The sequence below is a fragment of the Pan troglodytes genome, chromosome 13 (genome assembly GCF_028858775.2).
Source record: "Pan troglodytes isolate AG18354 chromosome 13, NHGRI_mPanTro3-v2.0_pri, whole genome shotgun sequence".
Lineage (NCBI taxonomy): Eukaryota > Metazoa > Chordata > Mammalia > Primates > Hominidae > Pan > Pan troglodytes.
The window spans coordinates 31,087,799-31,111,008 of record NC_072411.2 but is presented as its reverse complement, the minus strand read 5'-3'; the positions used below and the strand labels follow the sequence as shown (position 1 = coordinate 31,111,008).

The window sequence follows — 23,210 nt, the reverse complement described above, 5'->3', positions numbered from 1 at the left end:
GGCCTTCTGTGGCCCTGTCCAGACTTAGAATTTGTGTCAAGGCAGGAGAAGCTCACTCGGAGCAGCGTGTTAGTACCTGTGGCCTGTGCATGCCAGGCAAGGCCAAGCTGGCTCAAAGAGCAACCAGCCATCTCTGCAAGGGTGCACCTGGACCAATTGGACCAGCCACCAACCTCACCCACTGAAGGAAGCAGGGATGGCCAGGTTACAACAGCCTGAGTGGCTGCCACCTGGGGGCTGATGGAGCAGAGGCCTGAGGAAAATCAGATGGCACATTTAACTCTTTAATGGATCTTAAGTTAATTTTTCTATAAAGCAGATGTCACCAGTCCATGCCTCAGAGCTTGTATGGCACTGCGGAGCACAGAAGGGGGAGTCCCCTGGGTGGTAATCCTGGCTGCTTTCTGCACTTGAACATAAAGTCCTCCTCAAGATGGCCTGTGGTCTGCCTCTTGGCCCTACCTTTAGGGTAGAAGAACCGATGTACCATGTCCGGCAGCGAGTGAGGTTGGTGGCTGGTCCGGCTGCTCCTGGCACACCCTTGCAGACGTGGCTGGTTGCTGTTTGAGCCAGCTTGGCCTTGCCCAGCATGCACAAGCCTCAGTGCAACTACTCTGCTACAAATGGAGCCACAGAGAGGGAATGAGCAGCAGGCTCAGCAGCAGGGTGTGTGCTGCCTTTGGGGCTCCAGTCCATGCCTCAGGGCTCGTATGACACTGCGGGCTTCTTGGTTTCCAGGAGGCACACAACAGGCCGTCTCGAGGAGGACTTCATGTTCAAGTGCAGAAAGCAGCCAGGATTACCATCCAGGGGACTCGGCCTTCTGTGGCCCTGGCCACACTCAGAATTTGTGCCAAGGCAGGACAAGCTCACTTGGAGCAGCATGTCAGTAGCTGGGACCTATGCATGCCAGACAAGGCCAAGCTGGCTCAAAGAGCAACCAGCCACCTCTGCAAGGGTGTGCCAGGAGCAGGTGGACCAGCCAGCAACCTCAGCTACTCAAGGAAGCTGGGATGGCCAGTTTCCAACAGCATGAGTGGCTGCCTCCTGATGGCTGATGGAGCAGAGGCCTTAGGAAAAGCAGATGGCCCTGTGGCCGTGCCTTTAGGGTAGAAGTACTGATGTGCCATGTGCGGCAGCAAGTGAGGTTGGTGGCTGGTGCAGCGGCTCCTGGCACACCCTCGCAGAGGTGACTGGTTGCTCTTTGAGCCAGCTTGGCCTTGCCTGGCATGCACAAGCCTCAGTGCAACAACAGTGCTACAAATGGAGCCATAGAGAGGAAACGAGCAGCAGGCTCAGGGGCAGGGTGTGTGCTGCTTTTGGGGCTCCAGTCCATGCCTCGGGTCATATAGCACTGCGGGCTTCTTGGTTGCCTGCGGGTGGACCACAGGCCGTCTGGAGGAGGACTTTATATTCAAGTGCAGAAAGCAGCCAGGATTACCATCCAGGGGACTCGGCCTTCTGTGGCCCTGGCCAGACCTTGCAGAGGTGGCTGGTTGCTCTTTGAGCCAGCTTGGCCTCCCTGGCATGCACAGGCCCCAGGTAGTAACATGCTGCTCTGAGTGAGCTTGTCCTGCCTTGGCTGCCACCTAATTGCTGATGGAGCAGAGGTGTTAGGAAAAGCAGATTGCATTGCGGCCCACCTTTAGGGTAGAAGAACTGATGTACCATGTCCGTCCGCTAGTGGGTGAGTGGTACAACTGCTCCTGGCACACCCTTGCAGAGGTGGCTGGTTGCTCTTTGAGCCAGCTTGGCCTTCCCCGGCATGCACAAGCCTCAGTGCAACAACTGTGCTACAAATGGAGCCACAGAGAGGAAACGAGCAGCAGGCTCAGGAGCAGTGTGTGCGCTGCCTTTGGGGCTCTAGTCCATGCCTCGGGTTGTATGGCACTGTGGGCTTCTTGTTTGCCAAGAGGCAGACCACAGGCTGTCTTGAGGAAGACTTTATGTTCAAGTGCAGAAAGCAGCCATGATTACCACGCAGGAGACTCGGCCTTTTGTGGCCCTGGCGAGACTTAGAATTTGTGTCAAGGCAGGAGAAGCTCACTCAGAGCAGTGTGTTAGTACCTGGGGCCTGTGCATGCCAGGGAAGGCCAAGCTGGCTCAAAGAGCCACCAGCCACCTCTACAAGGGTGCGCCTGGACCAGTTGGACAGGCCACCAACCTCACCGACTGAAGGAAGCAGGGATGGCCAGGTTCCCACAGCCTGAGTGGCTGCCACCTGAGGGCTGATGGAGCAGAGGCCTGAGTAAAATCAGATGGCACATTTAACTCTTTAATAGATCTTAGGTTAATTTTTCTATAAAGCAGATGTCACCAGTCCATGTCTCAGAGCTTGTATGGCAGTGCAGACCACAGAAGGCTGAGTCCCCTTGGTGGCAATCCTGGCTGCTTTCTGCACTTGAACATAAAGTCCTCCTCAAGACGGCCTGTGGTCTGCCTCTTGGCCCTACCTTTAGGGTAGAAGAACCAATGTACCATGTCCCGCAGCGAGTGAGGTTGGTGGCTGGTCTGGCTGCTGCTGGCACACACTTGCAGAGGTGGCTGGTTGCTGTTTGAGCCAGCTTGGCCTTGCCCGGCATGCACAAGTCTCAGTGCAACAACTGTGCTACAAATTGAGCCACAGAGAGGAAATGAGCGGCAGACTTAGGAGCAGGGTGTGCGCTGCCTTTGGGGCTCCAGTCCATGCCTCGGGTCATATGGCACTGCAGGCTTCTTGGTTGCCAAGAGGCAGACCACAGGCCATCTTGAGGAGGACTTCATGTTGAAGTGCAGAAAGCAGCCGGGATTACCACTCAGGGGACTCGGCCTTCTGTGGCCCTGGCCAGAGTTAGAATTTGTGTCAAGGCAGGACAAGCTCACTCGGTGCAGCGTGTTAGTACCTGGGGCCTGTGCATGCCAGGCAAGGCCAAGCTGGCTCAAAGCGGAACCAGCCACCTCTACAAGGGTGTGCCTGGACCAGTTGGACCAGCCACCAGCCTCACCCACTGAAGGAAGCCGGGATGGCCAGGTTCCAACAGCCTGAGTGGCTGTCTCCTGATGGCTGATGGAGCAGAGGCCTTAGGAAAAGCAGATGGCCTTATGGCCCTACCTTTAGGGTAGAAGTACTGATGTGCCATGTGTGGCAGCAAGTGAGGTTGGTGGCTGGTGCAGCGGCTCCTGGCACACCCTCGCAGAGGTGACTGGTTGCTCTTTGAGCCAGCTTGGCCTTGCCTGGCATGCACAAGCCTCAGTGCAACAACTGTGTTACAAATGGAGCCACAGAGGGGAAAGGAGCAGCAGGCTCAGGAGCAGCATGTGCACTGCCTTTGGGGCTGCACTCCATGCCTCGGGTCATATAGCACTGCGGGCTTCTTGCTTGCCTAGAGGCAGACCACAGGCCATCTTGAGGAGGACTTTATGTTCAAGTGCAGAAAGCAGCCATGATTACCACGCAGGAGACTCGGCCTTTTGTGGCCCTGGCGAGACTTAGAATTTGTGTCAAGGCAGGAGAAGCTCACTCAGAGCAGTGTGTTAGTACCTGGGGCCTGTGCATGCCAGGGAAGGCCAAGCTGGCTCAAAGAGCCACCAGCCACCTCTACAAGGGTGCGCCTGGACCAGTTGGACAGGCCACCAACCTCACCGACTGAAGGAAGCAGGGATGGCCAGGTTCCCACAGCCTGAGTGGCTGCCACCTGAGGGCTGATGGAGCAGAGGCCTGAGTAAAATCAGATGGCACATTTAACTCTTTAATAGATCTTAGGTTAATTTTTCTATAAAGCAGATGTCACCAGTCCATGTCTCAGAGCTTGTATGGCAGTGCAGACCACAGAAGGCTGTGTCCCCTTGGTGGCAATCCTGGCTGCTTTCTGCACTTGAACATAAAGTCCTCCTCAAGACGGCCTGTGGTCTGCCTCTTGGCCCTACCTTTAGGGTAGAAGAACCAATGTACCATGTCCCGCAGCGAGTGAGGTTGGTGGCTGGTCTGGCTGCTGCTGGCACACACTTGCAGAGGTGGCTGGTTGCTGTTTGAGCCAGCTTGGCCTTGCCCGGCATGCACAAGTCTCAGTGCAACAACTGTGCTACAAATGGAGCCACAGAGAGGAAACAAGCAGCAGGCTCAGGAGCAGGGTGTGCGCTGCCTTTGGGGCTGCAGTCCATGCCTCAGGCGTCATATGGCACTGAGGGCTTCTTGGTTGCCAAGAGGCAGACCACAGGCCGTCTTGAGGAGGACTTCATGTTCAAATGCAGAAAGCAGCCAAGATTAGCATCTAGGGGACTCGGCCTTCTGTGGCCCTGGCCAGACTTAGAATTTGTGTCAAGGCAGGACAAGCTCACTTGGAGCAACATGTTGCTACCTGGGGCCTGTGCATGCCAGGCAAGGCCAAGCTGGCTCAAAGAGCAACCGATCACCTCTGCAAGGGTGCGCCTGTGGTCTGAAGGGTGGTGGTTCCCTGTGTTAGTCCTCCAAGCCCATATTTTCCTTCCGCACTGCCGTCGTAGAGGTTTCTGAAGAGGCTCTGCCTCTGCAGCATGCTTCTGCCTGGAAACAGTGGTAGGTAGTTTTGCAGGGTGGAGCCTTCACCAATGGTTAAGCAACATCTTCATGATGCTGACCTCGTGATAGTGAGTTCTCATGAGATCTGCTTGTATAACTTATTGTGGCACCTCTTTCTTCTCTCTGTCTTGCTCCTCCTCCTGCTGTATGAAACATATCCTTGCCCCTTGGTTTTCTAGTATGATTGGGAGGCACCTGAGTCCTCCCAGAAGCAGAAACCACTATGCTTCCTTTGCAGCCTGCAGAACTGTGAGCCAATGAAACCTCTTTTCTTTTTGATCATACAGAAGGTTAGTACTGTGAAGTGAAGCTATGAAATTCCTTCAAGGCCTTTTCCCTATGAAATGCCTTCAAGGCCTTTCCCCATTGTCTTGTCAAGCAGCACTCAGCTTCTTTTCATGCAAATATCTGAAGCCTATGTGAATTTTTTCCCTGAAAATGGACTTTTCTTCTTTTACCACATTGCCAGGCTGTGACACAGAGAGCTGATAATGTAGAAGCAGGTTCAGTAGTGGGTAAAAGACAGAGGTCGGGAGAGTTGGGAAAGCTTAAAAGACAGCAAGATGAGGAAAAGCTTGGAGCACTGTAGAGAATTGTTAAATACTTGTGATCAGAAGGCTGACAGAAGGATGGACAGTGAAGGCCAGACTTGAAAGTTCTCGGATGAAAATCAGGCATTTCCTGTGAATAGGAGCCAAAGCTACATTTGATTTGCCGAACAGAGGCTGCACAGTGACCTTGCCCTGGAGATCTGTGAAACTATGAACTTGGGCATGATGGTTTAGGATATATCTTGTGGAATGAACATCTAAGCAGCATAGCTCAAGAGGTGTCCTGTCTGCGTCGAACAGCCTGTGTTGTTATGTATGAGCTAAGAAATGACCTCAAGTTGGAACTTCTACTTAGAAGCGGAGCTCAAAAGTTTGGAAAATTTGCAGCCTAGTCAAGTGGTCAAAAAGAAAAGGTGATTTTCAGGGGGAAAATTCAATACGGCTTAGAGTATTTGCATAAAAAGGAGCTTAGTGCAAGTATCCAAGACAAAGGGTAAAAGGTCTTGAAGGCATTTCAGAGACCTTTGCAGTAGCCCTTGCTCTCACAGGCCCTGGGGCCTAGCAGAGAAGAATGGCTTCCTGGGCCAGCTCCATGGCCCTGCTGCTGTGTGCATCCTCAGGACACTGCTGCCTGCATCCCTGCAGCCCCAGCTCCAGCCATGGCTGAATGATGCACAGGTACAGCTTGGGTCACTACTTCAGATGTGGCTCCAAGCCTTGATGGCTTCCCCATAGTGTTAAGGCAGCAGGTGAAGAGAGCAAGAGACTAGAGGCTTTGGAGCCTCTTGTCTGGACTCCAGAGGATGTAGAGAAAAGCCTGGGTGTCCAGGCAGTAGCCTTTCCAAGAGGCTCATGGAAAACCTCTGCTAGGGCAGCAAAGAAGGGCCAGGTAGCATTGAAGCCCCCTCACAGGGAGGCTCCATTCTCCAAACCCCAGATTCATAGACCCACCAACATCTTGCACCCTCAGTGTGGAAAAGCTACAGGCATTCAAAACAGCCCTGTCCATGAGAGGCAGCTGTGGGTGCTGAACGCTGCGAAGCCACAGGTGCAGATCTGCCCAAGGCCTTGGGAGCCCAGCCCTCACAGCCCTGTGCCATGGATGTGGGACAAGGATTCAAAAAGGATGATTTTGGAGCTGTCGGATTGAATGACTGGCCTGCTGGGCTTTGGATGTTCATGTATCCTGTGAGTCTCATCTGTGTTTTGTTTTTCTTTCTGGCATTTTTTTTCTACTGGCTGGGAATGCTTACCCATTGCCTGTACAATCATTGTGCCTTGGAATTAGTTAACTTGCTTTATAATTCAGAAACTCAGGGGCAGATTGGACTGTAGCCTTGTCTCAGATGAGACTTTGGGCTTTGGACATTTTGAGTAAATGCTGGAATTATTTAAGATTTGGGGGACTGTAGGGAAGGTATCATTGTATTCTGCAATGTAAGAAACAGGAGATTTGGGGGACCAGGGACAGAATAATATGATTTGGCTCTGTGTCCCTACCAAAGCTCATGTGGAATTGTAATGGGCACAGTTAAAGGTGGGGACTGGTGGAAGGTGATTTAATCATGGTGGAGAGTGGAGTTTGGAAGGTGGGGGTGGTTGGGAGCATTGGGGGGGATTGTGTTGGGGTTGCGGGGAAAGGCAGAGGTGGGGGGCAGATTCTTCACAAATGGATAAACACCATCTTTGTAATGCTGTCCTTCTGACAGTGAGTTTGCTTCATGGTTTAGGAGCTTTGAGATTTGAATACTGGCCTGCTGGGTTTTGGATGTGTATTGGGCCTGTGGTCCCATTTGTGTTATTTTTCTGGGAAATTTCTTCCCTTTGGAGTGAGAAAGCTTACCCAATGCCTGTACCACCATCGTACCTTAAAAGAACTCCATTTTAAGTTCAGGGACTCATTGGCAGAAGAGACCGTAGCCATGTATCAGATAAGACTTTCAACTTCTTACATTTGAGTTAATGCTGGAATGAGTTAAGGCTTTTGTAAACATTTGAAAAGGCATGACTGCATTTTACTCTGTGAGAATGACATGAGATTCGGGGGAGGGGGTCAAGGTCAGAATAATATGGTTTGGCTGTGTTTCCCTAGAAAAACTCATGTGGAATTGCAATCCCGAATGTTGGAGGTGGAGCCTGGTGGGAGGTGATTTAATCATGGATGGGAGGGGGGTGGGGTTGGAGGGAAAAAGAGGTGGGTAGCGTGGTGAGGAGTAAGCTGGCTGTAGGGTGGTGGGAGGGTGGGGGTAGTAGGAAGGAGGAGTAGCCTGCTGCAGAGGCAGAGGCTCGTGGAAAACCTCTGCTAGGGCAGTGCTCCTGTGGCTTTGCAGGCTTTAGCCCCCATGGCTGCTCTCATGGGCTGGGCTGGTGTTGAGTGCTTTTGCATACTGAGGGTGCGGGCTGTTGGTGGGCTTATGAATCTGGGGTCTGGAGGATGGTGGCCTCCTGTGTGGGGGCTCCAAGCCCATATTTCCCTTCTGCACTGCCATAGTAGAAGTTTCCCAAGAGGCTCTGCCTCTGCAGGAGGCTTCTGCCTGGAAACAGTAGGTGGTGGTGTGTGTGGTGGATCCTTCACCAGTGGTTAATCTTCTTGATGCTGATCTGATAGTGAGTTCTCATGTGATCTGGTTATATAATGGGCTGTGGCACCTCTTTTCTCTCTGTGTCTTGTTTCTATTTCTGCCATATGAAACATCTCATTGCCACTTGGCCTTCTGATGTGGTTAGGAGGGGCCTGATCAGTGTGAGCCTGCTCAGTGGACCTAGTCAGTTGGGACTTGGTCAGTGAGGCCTGTTTAGTGGGAGCCTGGCCAGCAGGGGTGTGCTTAGGGAGGGTCTCATTAGGGGGATCCAGTAGTGGGGGTTTTGGCGAGTGGGGACCTATTGGCAGCCAGTTGTTTGGTGTCTGGTCAATGCAAACCTGGGCTGTGGGGCTTGACCAGTGGCGACCTGGTCAGCTGGGCTTAGTGGTGGCCTGGTCAGCATGGGCTGGGTCACTGGTGACCAGGTCAAGGGCTGCTATTCAGTGGAGGACTGGTCACATGGGACCTAGTCAGCAGGGCCTGGTGGGCGTGTTCTCATCAGTGAGTCCCTTGTCAATGGGGCCCTGATCAGGGCAGCCTGGTCAATGGAACCTCATCAGTGGGGGCCTGGTCAGAAAGGACTTGGTCAGTGGTGGCTTTTGTACCACTGGTCTACGGGGTGACCTGGTCAGCTGGGACCTGAGCAGTCGGTGCCTGTTCAGTGGGGCCTACTCACTAGGGTCCCAGTCGGGGGCATCTAGTCACCTCAGGCCTGGTTAGTAGGGGCCTGATCAGTGGCAGCCTGTTCCCTGGAGGCCTGGTCAGTGGGGCCTCATCTGTGGGGCCAGGTAGTGGGGTCATGATCGGTGGAATCTGATCAGTGAGGCCTTGTCAGTAATGACCTAGTCAGTGAGGCCTTGTCAGTAAGGACCTGGTCCATGAGGCCTTGCCAGTGAGGCCTTGTCAGTAAGGTCCTGGTCAGTGAGACCTTGTCAATAAGGACCTTGTCAGTGAGGCCTTGTCAGTGGGGCCTTGTCAGTAAGGACCTGGTCAGTGAGGCCTTGTCAATAAGGTCCTGGTCAGTGAGGTCTTCTCATTTAGGACCTGGTCCTTGAGGTCTTGTCAGTGAGGCCTTGTCAGTAAGGAGCTGGTCCGTGAGGCCTTGTCAATAAGGTCCTGGTCAGTGAGGACTTGTCAGTAAGGAGCTCATCCATGAGGCCTTGTCAGTGAGGCCTTGTCAATAAGGTCCTGGTCAGTGAGGACTTGTTAGTAAGGACTTTGTCAGTGAGGCCTTGTCAGTGAGGCCTGGTCAGTAAGGACCTGGTCAGTGAGGCCTTGTCAGGGAGGCCTGGTCAGTAAGGTCCTGTTCAGTGAGGCCTTGTCTGTGAGGCCTTGTCAGCAAGGTCCTGGTCAGTGGAGTCATGGTCATTGTTGGCCTGGCAGCGGGGGTCTTGTTAGTGGGTCCTGGTGATGGGGGTCTAATCAGTGAGGGTGTGGTCAGGGAAGACCTGATGTGTGGGGTCTGGTCAGCAGGAACCTGGTCAGTGGGGACTGCTGAGCGCTGCTTGGAGAAGCCAGGTGCATTGCACGTTATCGAGGGCCCTGTGGACAGCTGGGATGGCCCAGTGATGCCCAACGGCCCGGTCAAAAGTGGACAAAGCAGTTGTTTGGATGGACCTGGGAGATGTTGCTCAGAGATTCTGACAGGACAAAGGTGAAGAAAGGGTCAGAGTGTCTGGAGAGATGGTCACAGTCTATGGGCTGCACAGGATGGAGAAAGCCAGGGAACAGGCAGGGTGGGCAGTGGGGTGCAGGGAGAGGCAGGTGCATGGTGGGACGTCAGACCCTGTGAAGGCTGTGAGGGTGTCAGGTGGGTTGGGCTCCAGGTGCACCCTCAGTGCACTGGGTGGGTCTCACCCCAAGCTCCCTGGACCCCAGCCAGGTGATGTGGTCACTCCCTGGGGGACTGCTCTCAGGCCCTGGCTACCTACCCTGGGCAGCGCTGTCCCATCTCAGGACTGGACTTTCTCAGATCCTGTAGAGGGCACAGCCTCCACCCAGGAGGGGCAGCCCCGTGGTGCAGCCTGAGCTCTCCATTGGCCTGGAGCATCCCCTGCCAGCCTTGTGCTCCCCATTCTCCCAGGTCCCACTTTTTCAGTGTCAGCCAGCAGGGATGCCCTGTTCTCCCTTCCCCATGTGTCTCCTGGGCTTAAACCTGTGGCAGATTGGGACAGGGATGGTGCTTCCCTCAGGCCCATTTGGGGAGGGGACTGGCTCCCAGACTGGTGCAGGTCCTCAGCTCTGCCTCGATTGGCTTAGAGTGAGATGGATCAGTCAGTTCCCTGAAGGTGAAGATAAGAGACTGTCCCTGCTGTTGGGAGGCTAGTCTAGGGATGGAGGACTTAACAGGTCCTCCCAGGCTGTCAGGCCTGGGCAGCACTGTCTTGTCTTAGGACTCAGAAAGTCCAGTCCTGAGATGAGACAGTGCTGCCCAGGGCAGGTGGCTGGGACCTGACAACATTCCCCCAGTGATTGACCACATCACACATCCAGGGTCCAGTGAGCCTGGCCTGAGACGTGCCCAGTACACTGAAGGTGCACCTGGAGCCCACTCCACCTGATGCCTCCACAGCCCTCGCAGGGCCTGACCTCCCAGCATGCACCTGCCTCTCCCTGCACCCCAGCTGTCCACCCTGCCTGTTCCCTGACTTCCTCCATCCTGTCCAGCAGGATGGGATGGACATGGGGACAGCCTGTGTGCACATTTCGTGGCGAGTGGGAGTGACACAGCATCTCTGGGAGGCACCATGGTTCCTGCCAAACCCGATCCCAAGACTCTGTCCTTGAGGTGGTTTTACCAAACCCCAAACCCAGAACTGCGGTTTTGGCTCAGGGGTCAGCTCCTGCTAGTGCCAGGACACTACTGGGAGGCTGGGACCCGACCAAAGCCCATGGTGTCTCTGGCCTGAGGACAAGGTGTCTTGGGACCATAATGCCAGGCCACCAATGGCCGTTGGGTCATAGGGGCTCAGCCCCAATATTTGTCCTTCCCTGGCTCCTTCTGATTCAGTCCCATCAGGGCCCTGGATCCCAAGACTCAGCATCCAAGGTCCCCTCCAGGAATCCTGGCAGCTCAGCATACTTTATCCTGTTTCATCTGAGAGCAAAAATGTAAAATTGGATGCACAGAAAAGTGACTCAAAGTGCTTAATGACTAGAAGAAATCTAGGAGCAGCAAGAAGGTAATGTGGAGGGAGGGACCTCCATGACCGGTGTCTGCAGAGCCAGGGTTACAGGCACCCAGTGCTGTGGCCTGGCACCACCTGCATCTCAGAGGGTGGGTGGCACACTCCTTACCCAGAGGACAGCAGGCCTGGTCACCAGCTTTTCTACCTGTCCCAGTAAGCATCACATTGCTGGAGGAAAATCTCATGCCAGAGCTTGGACCATCCCTAGCTCAGGGGTTAGGGGTTGTCCCTTGGTGACCTAAATGAAAAAACAGGTCCAGAACAGAGTTCCTGATGCTGGACACTCATTCAGTCTTTGAATCGTGGGATGGGAGGCCTGGTACTAGGTAGACCTAACCTCTTTGAGGAACTACAGAGCCCAAGGCTGGAAACCTCCAGAATCCTCCACCCCCTGATCCTCCCTGGGGACCCTTGTGGCCTGTGTCACTGAGCACTCTTCCATCTGTGGATGTCTGGGCTGCTGTACAAGGGAGTCCCCTTCCAGGTGTGGTGCTAGACATGGTCACTCCTGCTGGATGTCTAGGTGGTAGAAACCAAGGACCTAGGGAAATACCAGGTACAGCCTTTCCACGCTCATCCAGAGCAGGACAGACAGGCCAGGCGGTGTCAGGAGCCCAGGTCTCCAGCTGGAGGGAACGTCAACCCTGCGGTGGGAGCAGGGGCCCTTTGCACATCCTAGGCACAGATGGTAATGTAGACACCACAGGTAAGCTGGGCTTGGTACCTACCCCTCCCCGGATTCAGAAAGAAACCAAACAAGGAGCTTTGTGCGGAATGAAACCTCCTTTCCTCCCAGAAGCACTGCTGACTGTTTGGTGGTTGCCATTTGTGGCAGTGAGCCTTTGTTTGTTCTGAGGTTGGGCTGGTTTCTCCTCTTGGCCCTGCCCTACAGATCATAAAGGAGAACAGCAAGAGGTCCCCAGCAAACATCCACAGATGGCCTTGGAAATAAGTCACCTTGTGAGAAACATGTCATGTTCTGGGAGGGATAAGGCATCAAGTAAGGCCTATGGGGTTGGAGGATCCCTGGGCAGGTGGGGCAATCCTTGGAGTCTTCCCATGGGAATAGGGAGGTCCTGAGGCAGAGGCAGGGGTTCCACAGGAGGAGTCACAGAGCTACCAAGGGCTCTCCTGTGCCAGGAAGCAGTCAACACCATGAACTGAACACCTGCTGGGCTCCAAGCCCTGGTCCAGGCTGGGGCATGTGGGGCCAGGAGGCAGCTCAGAGAAGGAGGCAGAGAGAAGTGTGCTGAGAGGGCACCCATTTCTGGGTGTAATGTGGTCCAGAGATTTTGGCTGGGAAGGGCTTCCAGAGTTTCATATGTGTTACGGATCTGCTTCCTCTCCCTAGCCTCACCCTGCAGGAATGCCAGTGAACATATTGCTGACATCTTGGAGCTCAGTACCCTCATACTGTAACGGCGTCAGCAGATCTGCCTGTGCTTGGACTTCCTGTACTACCCATTCCTGAGGGGCGATGCTTCTGCAGGGCCTGTGACTTGGTGCACAACTTCAGACACCATCATCTTGCAGCAGCACCGCACCCTCACTAGCCAGGGTGTTGATGACTTCCTCAAGGCCAAGGCCACATTCAAGGCTTCGGACTTCATTGATGCACTTGTGCTGAGCAAGGTGGCTTCTCCGGGATCTTAATTCAGGAGGTAGAATGGAGCTTGAGATCAAGTGTCTGATCAAGGTACTTGAACTTGATCTGGAGGGCTCTGGGGAGCCATGGAAGGTGCTGGATAAAGGAGTGACAGTCAGCTATGTTTTAGAGATGACTGTAGAAAGCTGCCTGGAAGGAGTGAACAAGAGCCAGGAGACCAGGGAGGGAGCTTGTGGGGCAGGTCTGGAGATGGCAAGGGAGGGATCCTGCTTGGATGAAAGGTCTTCAGGGACTGTCTCAGGTTACACACAGGTGTCCTCAGAGCTAGTGTATTCAGAGTCTTGCCTCCAGGATGAAAATGGGAAGGAGTTGTCAGACGAGGACATATAAATGGAGGCTGGCATATTCATGAGTGCTGGTGGTGGTCCCGGTGTGGGACTACTGTGGGAACAGGGGTCTCTCCATCCAGGGATATGATGGATGGACCCTACATCGCTCCATTCTGCCCTTCCTTTCCCTCCTCCCATTCTCCCGAAAGCCTCAGTGTATTGGGCGCTGTTCATCCTCTGGTGCTGAAGCAGCCAAGAGACACAAGTCTGCCTGGCTGCCTCTTAGGATATGACAGCAGAGCCAGTGGCCTCTACTAGATCCTGTACAACCTCACAAAACACCCAGACATCGAGAGTGCTGCCAGCCTGTGATGCAACAGTCCTAATCCTGAAGACATTGAATGGTGGGTGCAGGGCCTCATGGCCTGTTCCCCAGCCCCTCTCATTGGCTCTGCTCCAGGTGGTGAAGGGGGAAAATGTTTTTGTCAATTCTGTCATGATTGCCTAGCAAGAAAAGCAGAACCCAGAAGCAGTAAAATCAGTTAGTAAAATCAGTTTTCTTTTCTGAACTACATTTCTGCCATCTCTAATTGAGGGGAATTCCTTCGACTCCACGAGGTTGCTTGGAGAATGACTGACAGTGTATGTAGAGCAGGTGCCAGCCATCAGGCGTTTGGTGTCCAGACCACTCTTCCCCCTTGATTTTCTGCCTATATTTTCATTTTGTTCCCAAGACCGTCACTCCCCTTAATTTTGCTTTTCCCTCTGATTCCCACCTTATCTTCTATCCCATGGATTCACCAGGATCTAAGTGGGTAACAGTCATCTATGCATGTATGTGTATGTATGTATGTTCTCTGTTGGTGTTGGAGTATGGTGTGTGTGTGTGAGAGAGAAAATGTGTGTGTGTGTGTGTGAGAGAGAGAGAGTGTGTGTGTGTGTGTGTGTGTGTGTGTGTGTGTGTGTGTGTGTGTGTGTGTGTTGGGGTCACTGAGGGACTGAAACTCTCCACACCAGGCTGTGGTCCTGCTCACTGCTGGAGGTGCTGTCAGGGCTCTTGCCATTGACCCTCCAGGTCTCATTCTTGCAGTGCAGGCAGGGCATTCTGGAGGAATCATGTCCTTGGGCGAAGCCCTGAAGAGTGACTGGTGTGTATTGGTGGATAAATAACCCAACTCCCTTGCTCTGGGTGTGATGACTCTGAGGCACATGTTCTATGCTGTCTCTCAGAGGTACCCGGCAGGGCTGAGTCCTGGCTGCCCACAGTGGAAACTTTCTTGATGAAGGTCCCTTTAACTGCTACATTCCATTCCTGTCTCAGTTCCCCACTCCTCTACTGGTGTTGCCTGCAATTAGTACTCTAAGGAAGAACTGGCAGTAGAATTACTGTCCTGGAGTCATCTCCAGATAAAATTTTTATACTTGAATCTTTGCCTCAGGATCTACTTCCAGGAAACTTAAACTAAGACACACATTTTTCTTTCCTCCAATCTTCATAGACCTGTCATTGTGCTGTTTTTACCAAAAAGGATCATGAGGATCAGAGAGGAAAAGTCACTTGCCCAAAGTCACACAGCTGAACAGTGGTGGAGTTCAACTTTGACCGTGGGCTGTCTGGCCCCAAGGTGTATGCTTGCTTCTCTCCCGAGAGACTCCTTTCTTATCTGGCTCAAATGAATGAAAGGAGGATGTTAAAGGTAGGATCTCTGAAGCCTGTGCCAGTGGAACCGCAGCTCATGGCTGGCACCTGTGTTCTCATTCTTACCTCATTAAGAGTAAAGTTTATTGAGTTTACTGAATTTAAGTATCTTTAGTGAGATCATTTATTATTAGTAAGAACTGGGACCAAACAGATTTTCTGACTCTAAAAGAGAGATTTTCACAGAAACAGATATATACCTATAAGTATACAGACACGCATACACACATTTCTTTACTGCTCATAAAAATTAGTCCTTATTAGAATGTGGGATGTATAAACGTAAGAGAATTTTCATGTTAAAATTGACAGATACATTTTTAAATTGTCCTAAAAGAAATTTAATTATTTTTCTTTTAGAATTTTCCATTATTAATGTTATTTTTATGGGAAACTATATAACTTTATTGATAATACATACGAGAACCCTTTGTTTTTCACATTGAAAATACAGTGTATTTTGCAAATAACTAAGTCCTAATTTTGTATTAAAATTTTAAATTTTCAATCTTTTTTTATTATATTTTAAGTTCTGGGATACATGTGGAGAACGTGCAGGTTTGTTACATAGGTATACACATGACACGGTAGTTTGCTGCACCCATCAACCTCTCATCTACATTAGGCGCTCATCTACATTCAGTGCTACATTATGATGTGGAGAAACAGGAACCCTTTTACACTGTTGGTGGGAGTGTAAATTAGTTCAACCATTGTGGAAGACAGTGTAGTGATTCCTCAAGGATCCAGAACCAGAAATACATTTGACCCAGCAATCCCATTACTGGGTATATACCCAAAGGATTATAAATCATTCTACTATAAAGACACATGCACACATATGTTTATTGCGACACTGTTCCCAATAGCAAAGACTCGAAACCAACCCAAATCCCCACCAGTGATAGACTGGATAAAGAAAATGTGGCACATATACACCATGGAATACTCTGCAGCCATAAAAAAGGATGAGTTCACGTCCTTTGCAGGAACATAGATGAAGCTGGAAGCCATCATTCTCAGCAAACGAACGCAGAAACAGAAAACCAAACACCGCATGTTCTCATAAGTGGGAGCTGAACAATGAGAACAAATGGACACAGGGAGGGGAACATCACATACCGGAACCTGTCAGTGGGTGGGGGGCTAGAGGAGTGGGGGAGGGATAGCATTAGGGGATTTAATAATTTTAAAATTCTATTCTGTTGAAATGTTTACTCCAAGAAGCAATGTGTTTTTGAGAGCTAATCCTGATATATTCAAATCTTAACGACTTAAGTTGATGGAGTGGACTTCTTTTAAATTAGTGATTCCCTAATTTACCTGACAGTTGGAATTTCCAGGCCATGTTGAAAATACAGATTATCCAGACTCTTACCTCTGCAGATGTATTTAGTGGTTCTAAAATGGCACCCAGGAGTCTGGATTTTTCCCAGGGGCCTTGTGTAATTCACACTGATGACCAGGCAAGTTTGGGAAATTGTGCCTTAAAGAGATTTTTCATTAAGCAGTCTTCATTTGAAAAGAGGATCATTTATCTTCTAATACCCCATGCTTCCTCTTTCTCCTGCTCTCTTTGTCTCCTGTTGTCTTTCAGTTCCTAGAAGCTTTAATTTAATGAAAGTTCCTAGTAGATCTGTACCTACTAAAAACCACACTTCTGAAGCTACGTGGCCACCAGAAGACACAGCTAGTCTGCCATGTAAAAAAGGAAAGGTGGCGTGTGCCCTGAAGGTGCAGGGGTGAGAGGCAGGGAAATGGAGACCCCCACAGCCAGCAGCAGTGGCCCTCATCACAGCCCTCCAGGAGATATCAAAGGAGGTCAGACCTTGGACAGTAGTCTTGACTTCCTGCTATAGAACACATTGTTAACACTGAAAAAGATGATCTGTTCTAGGGGAATGGTGAAAGCTGACTCTAGCACTTGTGCTTTTTGTTTGTTTGTTTGAGATTGAGTCTTGCTCTTGTTTCCCAGGCTGCAGTGCAATGTGTTATCCCAGCTCACTGCAGGCTCTGCCTCCTGGGTTCCAGCTATTGTTCTGCCTCAGCCTCCCGAGTAGCTGGGATTCCAGGTGCCCGCAAGTGTGCCTGGCTAATTTTTATGTTTTTAGTAGAGATGGGATTTCGCCATCTTGGCCAGGCTGTTCTCCACCTCCTGACCTTGGCCAAAGTGTCGGGATTACAGGCATAAGCCATTGTGCCAGGCCTGTGTTTTTAATTTCATCATGGCACAGCTTCAAAATGACATCTAAGTAGCTGACATAAAAATGAAAATTCTGTGTACTTTGATATTAGCAGGCTTCAAATACAAACCAGAATATGAGTAAATTGTTTCTTAACCAAACTGAATAATTTTCACATTGGCAGGCCATTGGTAGGCTATTCAGCATCTGGCTCATGTTTGGGCCAAGCTGGGTGCCTCATGAAAGTCTGGAGGGAAATACAGAGGCCAATTCTCCCTAAGCATTAGGCTCAGAAATATCCTGCTTCCCAGTGAAAAGTTTAAGTTGACTTTCACGCCACCTTCATCAAACCGAGGTTGGTCAACACTTTTCACCACTGCCACTGGACACTTTGACTTCCAATTTTGCTACCTGCTGTACAAAGATACTCCCTTCCTTCCTTTCCTGCATTCTCCCTACAACCTTGTCTTTTTTTGAGTACATCCACTCTGTCTCATCATTGTCCATCTCTGCTTCCCAAAACCTTATATAGTACAGAAATTGGCCAATCAAGATTACCATGTGGAAGAGCATCCATTTACTGAATAAGGTAGCTGGCTCCTGGGGGCAGAAAAGTGATTAGACACAGAGATAAAAATCATAATCCCTGCTCTCCTGGACTCACTGTCCAGTGGGCAGACAGACAGATGAACAAATACAACTTGATAACTACAACAATCAAGTGAATTATATAATTTAGACTGGAGAAAGAGCAAACGTTATTATAAGACAGTGTGTCCACTACTTACTCTCTAACAGATTTCCTCATAAACCACTAGGCTTGCCAACTTGTTGAATGAGAAAATTGGAGGGTCAGGGGAGGGGAAATACATATGTTTCTTAGTATTTCATTCCATAAATACATAAATAATGAAACCATTAATGATATCATCATGTTGATTCAATAAGTTTGAAAGCAAAATTGATAGTAATCTTTGGAAGAAATTGTATATGTGTCTATGTATGTACATACATAGACATACATATTGCTTTCTGAAATTTTCAATGACTTTATGCTTCTTCTGAAGCAATTCGAGTTTAGTATTTGAGACCCCTGGGTCAAAACATCTTCTTGAGTATACTGAAGAACATTTGGATTAATTTCAGACATGTATTTTGGTTTATATAGTGTTTTTTATCCATGGTAACTTATTTACTGTTTAAAAACATATTGAGAACAAACAACAGCAGCAACCCTGAATTGAGTGAAAGTCCTGAGAAGGGCTTTGCCCAATCAGTGCATGTGCATGTTTACACTAATCTCCTGTCTGAACCTAGGAACTGGCTGAATGAGCTAGCAGATGGCCTGTCTGGCTGCATTATAAATGATAATTTATTTTTATTTGTTTTACTCATTCATTCATTTTGAGACAGGGTCTCACTCTGTCATCCAGGCTAGAGTATGGTGACACAATTATGGCTCACTGCAGCCTTCAACTCTCAGGCTCAAGCAATCCTCCTTCCTCAGCCTCCTGAGTAGCTGGGACTACAGGTGCACACCACCATGCCCAGCTAATTTTTAAACCTTTTTTTTGTAGAGACTGGGTCTTATTATGTTGCCCAGGGTGGTCTCAAACTTGTGGACTCAAGCGATCCTCCTTCCTTGGCCTCTCAAAGTACTGGGATTACAGGCTTGAGCTACCACATATGGCCAGAAATGACATTTTAAAACCAACTATTACGTACACAGATATATGATGCTCTCCGATTGTTTTATCTAAAAATAGGAGTGCGTTAGGTTTATTGGCTCATTTTGTTTTATCAAACAGCTTAAATGCAGTTGTGAATATTTTTGTTTACCCTCATAACCTGAGAATTTAGAATGAATATAATTATTGCCATTTTCACAAGTAAAATTGGAATGAGAATATAAAACAGTGGAATACAGGTGCAGCTAAGAGTAGCAGAGGTAAGCCATCTATATAATATTAAAATTTCTTCCATGTGTGTTGTTAGAAATCTATAAAACCAAAATTTTTTCATGCCTGGAATCCCAGCACTTTGGGAGGCCAAGGCGGGCAGATTACCTGAGGTGAGGAGTTCGAGACTAGCCTGGCCAACATGGTGAAACCCCATCTCTACTAAAAGTACAAAAATTAGCCATGTGTGGTGGGCACCTGAAATCCCAGCTACTCAGGAGGCTGAGGCAGGAGAATTGCTTGAACCCGGGGAGTGGAGATTACAGTGAGCCAAGATTGTGCCACTGCACTCCAGCCTGGGCGACAAGAGTAAGACTTCATTTCAAAACAGCAACAACAACAACAAACAACAAGAACAACAACAACAAAACCCAACATTTTCTAATACAAGGAAACTCACTAAGCTTTATAAGGCCCCCTTCCCTCCAAGTATTATCCTTTCCGGCTGCCCCAACATTAATGACAGCAACTGGTACTAGCCATCTGACATACAATCCAGTACATTTTTGGGCTCTGATGTTTTCTAGGAATTTTTTCTTTACAGACTTACTGAAATTAAGCTCTATTCCCTCAAGACCTGGTTTTCATAAACTGTATAGTTTTGCAGTTGAGGGGAAATGGTCTTAGGTCAGTCAATCCACTGTTGACACAGAAATGAAATGAGGTAATGGTAGGATTACTGTTAAGATTGAGAGGTGTATGAATCATCCTACCCTCTTTCCCAGCCCCCAGGTGACCATATAATTAAAATATCCTTGATATTTCTATGTAGTTTAAGTTTTTAATTCTAGATCCCCTCAATCTTTCTCTATTCAACTTAAGTGAAAAGACATTTGAGTATCCAGACTCAGCACTCAGAAGCAAAGGAAGAAAAATGGAAACATAATGGTCAATGCCCATGTTCTACCCCAGGATCAAATGAGGCATTAATATTGAGAGTTGTGATTCTGAATGAGTCTTAACCTCATGCACATCTTAGTTGCTCAAAAATGTGTCATGTCAGCAAGGTGGTAACAGTGAAGATTTTCTACAATCAAAATAGTATAGTTATGTTCTGTTGTATAAAATAGAAATAAATGGACCACATTGATCAGAAAAATCACCCTAGCATATTCCGACAGCTTAATTTTTAAAAAGCTATGTTATATTAACAATTTAACCACATAGATCTGTCAGCTAGAATACATGTTGCATATTTAATTGACAATATTTTTTTTTGCTCTCTCAGAGAGCTGTAGATAGATTTTGGGGTTATCAAATGGTTCTGACTTTTTTTTTTTTTTTTGAGATGGAGTCTTGCTCTGTCACCAGGCTGGAGTGCAGTGGCAAGATCTCAGCTTACTGCAACCTTTGCTCCCTGGTTTAAGTGATTCTTCTGCCTCAGCCTCCTGAATAGCTGGGATCACAGGCGCACGCCACCATGCCCAGCTAATTTTTGTATTTTTAGTAGAGACGGGGTTTCACCATGTTGGCCAGGATGGTCTCAATCTCCTGACCTCGTGATCTGCCCGCCATGGCCTCCCAAAATGCTGGGATTACAGGCATGAGCCACTGTGCCCGGCTGGTTCTGACATATTTTTAAGACAGACTAGGCTGATGCTATGGTAACTCAGTTATTGATGATACATGTCATCTTGTAAGTAGGAGTATTCAATATTCATGGTTTTGAAGCAATTTCAGAGTACTATAATCACCACACTTGACAGACTTCAGAATTCATTGAAAATCTCTGGAAATAATTAGCAATTTGTTATCATAGACTCTAAACAGACCTTCAAAATGCATTACATAGATTTGGTAAAACAGATTGTCAGTCTGCCAAAAGTAATCACTTTGGTTTGATTTGCATTGAATGAAAATTTTAAAATGTAAAGCTAAACTCTTCAGGATCACTGCACTGGGTTTCTATAGGACAACACTGAACAGGGCTGCCACTGAAACACCTTGGATGAGAGCCTCAAACTCCCTGAACACAGCTTCCAGCACACTACTGGGAGAATGATTGGGACTCAAAAATATGTGCAATGAATGTACTTACGAGCTTGTTGGAAAGGAAGTAAAGAGGTTGTATGTAACTACCTCAAATTAATACTGCTACAGATAAAGTAGTAATTAGTACTGACAAAGTAATAGTAGCGCTAAAGTAGTGTTAATAGCCCTACACTAGTAGTAGTAATAAAGTGGCATTGCTATTGATTCTATCCGTCTACCTACCTACCTGTCTGGATGGGAGGGCATAGGATTTGACTGTAAGATTGGGCTTAGCAGTGAAGACAAAAGAGCTCATGCATGCTTTGGACAGGTACGCACTCAAACTTGGTATCATGTGACTGTTCTGAATTCCAGAACCAAGGCTAAAAGGTGGAAGTTTTGTTTGACTGTGTCTCACATTTTCCTTTTGGTCTATTGTCTAACACATGTTGCTAGAATTCTTTTTATTCTGACTACCTTTTATGTATAGACAACGCCATTATTGACGAGATCACTCCCAAGCGGATTGGAGATTGTCCCAATACTTAGACCTATAGCAAGGCCTTGGGAGAAATGGTGGTGCAGCAGGAGAGCAGGAACCTAACCATTGCCATCCTAAGGCCCTCCATTGTGCGGAGCAACGTGGCACCAGCTTTTCCTGGTAAGCCCACTTACCTGGATTCTGTGTTTTGCTTTCAAACTAAGGTTCTTCTAGCCCAATTATTTTCTGATGTCTTTCTTCTTCTTCTTCTCCTCAGGATTTATAGCTAAGTGCAGCCAATCAAATATTAACCCATTATACTAGGGCAAAATTCCACTTTGGGATCATGCGGCTCTTCTGGCAGTTACCCTATCTTAGAGTTGGATGGAGATCTTAAATTAGCTTCTAACTACTCTAGTCTCAAAATTCCCATGGGTGATGTTTTCATATCTTGGCTTTCCCACTGTAGCTTAAACATATCAGAATGTTCTTGATGGCCAAATTGGTAGTATTGCAACTAACTGCCAGGGTTACAAAGCTCACAGAAGGATCTCAGTTTGGGAATACTAATTTTTTTTAACCTCAGTATACTGCTATGTCCTTTTGAAAGTACTTTGAATTATACCATCTTCTTCAAAGTAAGTCCGTGAAGCTTTGGGGGCAGATACATTCCAGCTCCACCACTTACTGGCAATGCAACATTTTTGAGTTGTTCTTTCGGTAGAACAGGACAGATACTAGTTTGGAGAGTTGGTTTAATGAGACAATGTATGAGGAGTGCTCAGTCTCTAGTAAAAGGTAGATCCCTACTAAAAGGCTCAATGAATATTAGTCCCTTCATCTTCTCCTCCCATATATCTGGTCTCCCATTATACGCATTTCGACTTTTATACTGTAAGGTAAAGAGACGGCTTAGGGCTTAGGAAACAAACTGAAAAAGACATTTCCCTCTAACTACTCTTAAGCATAATCTTTCCTGTAACATCTTTAAGCAAGTCAACTCACATTATTACCAATCATGTTTTCAATGTTCTCCTAAGGAGGCTAAAATCAGGAATGAGGTGAAGTATGGTTGGTGAATTGCTTAGCAGATCATGATATAAGGACAAGGTCCATTGTAGCCCTTAAGTTGTCATAAAACACCACAAAACCATTCATGACTGCTGCTACAAACAACAATCCTGGCCAAATTTTAATTCTTGCACAAACTGCAGAAAATAGCCAACGCTTTGCCATTGATCTTTGGGATCTTAATAATACTGAATTAGATAGTTCTATCGGCTGGAGTCTCAGTGCCCTTGTTTGAAATTTATTAAGATTAGACGGCAGATGTTCCAAAGATACAACAATTTTCTGAAATGTGTAACCAATGGAAATTTTCTTTCTTTTAGGGTTGGGTTGATAATCTAAATGGATGTAGCCGACTCATTATTGCGGTATGTATAGGGATGAAGAAGTAACTGTAATGTAGTGGAGGAATAGTAAGAAAATTCTTAGTGCTGGCTTAGCTTCATTGATCCAAAAACATAAATGCTACTTTACTATCAATTGAAGCATATTATTTCAATTATTCTGGTTATAATATGGAGGCAGGATGAAATTATTTTTATTCTTTTAGAATTTTTTTTATCAGGAAAACAGAGGTAAAGTGCTATCAATTACTATTTAAGAGTTCTATTTTGAAAAGTGAGAATTAAGGATTTTTCTTTTCTTTTTAAAAAAACTTTTTTAAAAATTAAAAATAAAACAAGCAAAAGTCTTATGAAAATGAAGCAAGTAGCCCTGCCACTCTATGTACAGTAATAATATTTGTCACAGTTATTATGTACAATATTATAAAAAATGTCGCATACAGTACAAATTAAGGCCCTTATTTCTCAAAGGACATCAAGTCTTATGCCCCGTGGGAGGGAAGATGCCACTTAATTATTGCACCATTTTGAAAAACAGAACTCGTCAAGGCGGATAGTGGTCTTTTCCCACCTGGTCTTCAGTCACAGATGGGGGCTGGGGCGGTGGCGCTGTCTTCGTCGTCGAGGTAGACCCTATGTAGCCACACCGCCCTGCCCGGTTCTGTGGGTGCAATAAATACCAGTCACAGTTTGGGAGGGGGCCGTGCGCAGGT

At 48.1% G+C, this 23,210-nt stretch overlaps 1 long non-coding RNA gene across 2 annotated transcripts; it reads left to right on the top strand.

Moving 5' to 3' along the window:
- The first annotated feature begins 10,484 nt into the window (after positions 1–10,484).
- LOC112207604 (uncharacterized) lies at positions 10,485–22,857 on the top strand. 2 transcript variants are annotated; one of them, XR_010150022.1, is made up of 7 exons: positions 10,485–11,818; positions 12,210–12,554; positions 13,003–13,197; positions 14,293–14,490; positions 16,090–16,313; positions 21,095–21,265; positions 22,477–22,857. It is a non-coding gene; the product is annotated as an uncharacterized LOC112207604 (long non-coding RNA). The 2 variants fall into 2 exon arrangements; XR_010150021.1 differs by lacking the exon at positions 16,090–16,313.
- Positions 22,858–23,210: the final 353 nt, after the last annotated feature.